Raw genomic sequence first — 6,000 nt, forward strand, 5'->3', positions numbered from 1 at the left:
CCTCCTGGACCGCAACTAGCCTGGTCGGCCCAGCCAGCCCAGCCCCCCCCCCCCCCCCCCCCCCCGCACCGCGCCCCCTTTCCTGTTCCTTGGTCACGCGCCGCTACAGGGCAAGGTCGCCACCGGACCCGCTCACCGGCGTCGGGGTGGATAAGGACGCCGACGCCGCGCCCCTTCGGTCTCTCCTCCCACTCGCCCCCCACTCTCCCCTTGGTCCTTGCGCCTCCCCCCTCAGATCCACCTCGCTCTCCCCCTCGTTCTCCACCACGTCCGAACACTGCCATGGACCCGCCGCCGTGAACGCATGGACACAGCCATCGCCTCGCCTCGCCAGCGTGTCCGTCCGCTTCGCCATCGTCTTCCTCGTCCACCGGTGGCTGCAGCTGGAGCTAGGAGGCGCTGCTGCAACGGTTCACCTCCTTCCACATCTCCGGCTGCCGCGTTCTTCTTCATCTCCGGCACCGACCTCTGCTGCTACTAATCCGTCACGGGCCTACGTGTGAGCCGCACGGTGAGCTCCTCCGCTTCCTACAACTCCTCGTTAATCCCCTCGCGCATCGTAGCTACCTCATCGACGTTGCCGTGAGCCCGTCGCCGCGGATCGCCTCGCCGTCGTGGCCACACTCTCCGTCGTGCTCGCCTGAGCACGGCATCGTGCTCCTGATGCTCACCGGAGCAAAACGCGCACGCGCACACTCCCTCCTGTGCCTCCTAACGCCGTCCCCGTTGAGCGCCCGAATGCGCAGCCGCCTGCGCTCGTCGCCGGCATGCCTACGGTGACCAAATGGTCACGGGCCAGCGCCCGTTGCGTTCGCCGCCTCGCATACGACTCGCCTGGCCTCTCCTTTCATTCGCTAGCTTGGTGCGTCATCGTTTCCTCTCACGCCCGACTCCGGCCGTCCGCCGATGTGCTCGCCGCCATCACTTCTGGCCACCTCCGGCCACGCCACGGCCACAACTGGACGTGGGGCACTCTCCATGTTCGAATGCAAGTGTCGGCGCTCGATTTGATGCCCCGTAGGCGAATCCCGACGCCCACCGTTGTCTGGCCGCTGCGCGCAAGCTCGCCGGAGCTACTCCGGCGGCTCCGCTAAGCTGGCACACCGGGGCCCACCCCTGGGTCACTGCTTGTGGGCCTGGGGGCCCCAACTGGCCACGTTGACCTAGTCAACTACGCTGACGTGGCAGCTACTGCCACTGACATGCGGGCCCCATCCCATAAAACGAATAAAAACAAATAAGTGAACTACTGATTAACTAAACTAATTAATTAAAACCTAATCTCTCACTGACTACTGGGCCCCACCTGCTAATTAACCCATTTAGTTAGGTTAAACCCCCCCTGTTAGTGTCCTGACAATGACATGTGGGTCCCACTGGACCAACCTGTCTGGTTTGACTGGTCAACCGACCAGTTGACCTGCTGACATTACTCTGATGTCATGCTTGCGTCATCAAACACTGTTCTGGATAATGTTGGCTTTAGATAAATAATTAAAATCGGAAAATGATTTAAATCTTTAGAAAATCATATCTTTTAATCCGTAACTCGGATGAAAATACTTTCTACATGAAAGTTGCTCAGAACGACGAGACGAATCCGGATATGGAGCCCGTTCATCCGCCACACACACCTAGCATGCCAAACACGCAACTTTCCCCCTCCGGTACCTCTGCCCGAGAACGCGGAACCCTGGGGATACTTTCCCGGATGTCCCCCCCCCCCCATTCGTCGGTACCACCTACTACCGCGATTGGGCACACCTAGCATCGTTACTTGTCATGTCATGCATCGATATGCATTTGTTTGCATTGTATTCATTCTTTCTTCCCCCTCTTCTCTCCGGTAGACCACGAGACCGACGCTGCTGCTGCCCAGTTAGACTACAGAGTTGACGACCCCTCCTTCTTGCCAGAGCAACCAGGCAAGCCCCCCCCCCTTGATCACCAGATATCGCCTATTCTCCTCTATACTGCTTGCATTAGATTAGTGTAGCATGTTACTGCTTTCCGCTAATCCTATTCTGATGCATAGCCTGTCATTGTTGCTACAGTCATTGATACCTTACCCGCAATCCTAAATGCTTAGTATAGGATGCTAGTTTATCATCATTGGCCCTACATTCTTGTCAGTCTGCCTTGCTATACTATTGGGCTGTGATCACTCGGGAGGTGATCACGGGTATATATTATACATATATACATACTACAGATGGTGACTAAAGTCGGGTCGGCTCGAGGAGTACCCGCGAGTGATTCACGGATTGGGGGCTGAAAGGACCTTTGTCCCGACGGCCCTCTGTGTGGATCTTTGTGGCAGAGCGACAGGGCGGGTTGAGACCACCTAGGAGACAGGTGGGCCTGGCCCTGGTCGGCGTTCGCGGTTGCTTCATAATAACACGCTTAACGAGATCTTGGTATTTGATCTGAGTCTGGCCACTGGCCTATACGCACTAACCAACTACGTGGGAAAGATATGGGCACTCGACGTCGTGGTATCAGCCGAAGCCTTCTTGACGTCAGCGACTGAGTGGCGCGCGCCGGATTGGAACGTAAGCTTGCACTTGTATTAAGGGGGCTAGTTCTGCTTCCGGCCGCGTTCGCAACGTGCAGGTGTGCAAAGGGCGATGGGCCCAGACCCCTGCGCGCATAGGAGTTATACCGGCGTGCTGACCTCTCTGTTGTGCCTAGGTGGGGCTGCGACATGTTGATCTTCCGAGGCCGGGCATGACCCAGGAAAGTGTGTCCGGCCAAATGGGATCGAGCGTGTTGGGTTATGTGGTGCACCCCTGCAAGGAAGTTAATCTATTCGAATAGTCGTGATCTTCGGTAACAGGACGACTTGGAGTTGTACCTTGACCTTATGACAACTAGAACCGAATACTTAATAAAACACACCCTTCCAAGTGCCAGATACAACTCGGTGATCGCTCTCTAATAGGGCGACGAGGAGAGGATCGCCGGGTAGGATTATCCTATGCGATGCTACTGGAGATGCTACTTGGAGATGCTACTTGGAGATGCTACTTGGAGGACTTCAATCTACTCTCTTCCACATGCTGCAGGACGGAGGCTGCCAGAAGCGTATTCTTCGATAGGACTAGCTATCCCCCTCTTATTCTAGCATTCTGCAGTTCAGTCCACTGATATGGCCTCCTTACACATATACCCATGCATATGTAGTGTAGCTCCTTGCTTGCGAGTACTTTGGATGAGTACTCACGGTTGCTTTTCTCCCTCTTTTCCCCCTTTCCATTTTACCTGGTAGTCGCAACGTTGGAGCCCAGGATCCAAACACCACCTTCGACGATGACTCCTACTACACTGGAGGTGCCTACTACTACGTGCAACCCGCTGATGATGACCAGGAGTAGTTAGGAGGATCCCAGGCAGGAGGCCTGCGCCTCTTTCAATCTGTATCCCGGTTTGTGTTAGCCATCTATGGCTACTTGTTTACTTATGTCTGTACTCAGATATTGTTGCTTCCACTGACTCGTCTATGATCGAGCACTTGTATTCGAGCCCTCGAGGCCCCTGGCTTGTATTATGATGCTTGTATGACTTATTTATGTTTTTAGAGTTGTGTTGTGATATCTTCCCGTGAGTCCCTGATCTTGATCGTACACGTTGCATGCATGATTAGTGTATGATTGAATCGGGGGTGTCACAAGTTGGTATCAGAGCCGACTGCCTGTAGGAACCCCCCTTCCACACTCCTTGGCCGAAGTCAAGTCTAGTCACTACAAAACTTTTACTAACTTGGCTGTGTGCCTTACGGGCCCACGTCGCCATTGGGTGGTATTAGGATCTTTTACTTCTCGACCTTTACTCTGGGGCTCTGAACTCTCTCCTACTCGGGTTAAATGAATTTACTAACTCTGACATTAGGATCCCGTTACCACGTTCACCCCAAAGTTGGATAAGCCATAGTTATTCTGTAGGGTAGTGTTTTGAATAGTGCCCATATTGTCATTTGACTCCATTGAAACATCTTTGTTTTCAGATGGAACCCACGAGGCAGGTCGTGCGCCACACTGCGGCCATTGGTGCCTCAGGATCACCTGCTGTGCTAGCTGAGATGATGACCTATCTGGGTTATCGCTGGCACCCTGAGTACACCGTCTACGAGGAGTACCAGGACTTTAATCAGGAGCAGTACCGTGCCATCGTCCACCTCTACTCTCGGGAGTATGAGTCCACTACCGTGCTGCACACCGCTCATGGTGTTGGAGTGACCATCGAGATGGCAGTCCACGATGCTGCTCATGCTGCTCTGACACGTCTTCGTGGAGAGTATCAGGCGTTGGACACTTCCCCTTTCAGGCACATTCCTATCGCATCTGACGTTGGTGCGGAGGGATACTACACTGCCGCCTACTCCACCGTCACCCGAGAGCCCTTCCACCATCAGCACCTGGTTCTGCATGCTGATGGGCTGGACCGATCTAACAGAGCTCTTCGCCACGAGTTGTACACCACTCGTCAGCACCTTTACAGGGCTCTGACGCTGTTGCACCCCTTTGTCCGGTCTGGACAGCTGCCGCGTTCTGCGATCTACCCAGCCAGGACCGTGATGCCCCACGGTGTCGGTTGGCCAGAGGTGGGAGGCTACTCTCCCGCACTTGGTCCTCTTCTACCACCTGAGCGTCGGGTTCTACACCAGAGTATCCGCGGCCCCCAGGCCACTGACGTGGAGGACTATCCGTTGCCTCACTACCAGCTGTCAGGCTACAGCTACCTTCACAGTACCTCCTGGGACTGATGTAGTCTTGCTCATTAGTATTAGATGCATTCGCCCGCGAGCCTGCGTGCCGCCTATGATGACTTAGTCTATGTACTGAACTCTGTGTACTGAACCCTATGTCCGGCCCCTTTTGTAAGTTATGCCGACTACTATGTGGTATCTGTCGTGCTCCCTTTCATTATGCATGTTTCATCATGAATGATTCTTGTCTATGCAAATTTCTCAATACTGAACTACCCCTGTTATATATTAGCAGGATGGTTAGACCAGCTGGTCGTGGTCGTGGCGGCAACGCCCCACCACCGCCTGAGTACATGGCTGGTATGGTCCAACAGCTCGAGAGGAATTGCCAGTTCATGGAGAATGTGATGGCTCAGTTCCCTCGTCCCAATATGAACGAGCAGCCAGCCCAAGTGACTCTGCAGGATTTCATGCGCCTCAACCCAACCGTGTACCGCAGCTCAACTCAGCCGCTGGATGCTGATGACTGGCTCCGTGACATCACCTATGAGATGGAGTCTGCTGAAGTAGCCCCTGCCCGCTATGTCACCTTTGCTTCCTTCTTTCTGAAGGGACCAGCAGCTCAATGGTGGGACAGCCACAGGCGTACTCTGCCAATTGGGACAATCGTCACCTGGCCAGACTTTCAAGCTGCCTTCCATGCCCGCTTCATTCCTCAGGGGATCATGGACAGGAAGAAGCATGAGTTCCGCAACCTCACCCAGGGCAACAAAACTGTGGAAGCTTATCAGCGGGAGTTTCTAGACTTGTCCCGCTATGCTGAAGAAGACATTGCAACTGATGCACGTAGACAGGAGAAGTTCCATGACGGCCTTCAAGCTGACATCAAGCTCGCACTTCTAGTGCATGACTTTGTCGATTTCGCCACCTTGGTGAACAAGGCCATCAATGTCGAGACTGGTCTGCAGGAACACCAGAGCTCTCCGAGGCGCAACTGTGACACGGGCTCATCTTCGGGCCCGCCCTCGCAGAAGCATAAGATATGGATCCTGAACAGCATGTACCGTCCAAATTCACCTGCCCCAAGGCAGACCTATGCTGCACCTCGTCTGCCTCCTCCACCATCTAGGCAGCCAAGGCTTCAAGCTCCACCACCCCGAGCTCCTGTTCCCACTCCCAATAATGGTCTGTGCTACAAGTGTGGTCAAGCAGGGCATCGTGCTAGGGAATGCAACCAGAATCACAATCAACTGGCCCTTCCAGCAACTGGTCGTGGTAACAACCAACCCCGCAAC

The sequence above is a fragment of the Triticum aestivum genome, chromosome 1B (genome assembly GCF_018294505.1).
Source record: "Triticum aestivum cultivar Chinese Spring chromosome 1B, IWGSC CS RefSeq v2.1, whole genome shotgun sequence".
NCBI classification, from domain to species: domain Eukaryota; kingdom Viridiplantae; phylum Streptophyta; class Magnoliopsida; order Poales; family Poaceae; genus Triticum; species Triticum aestivum.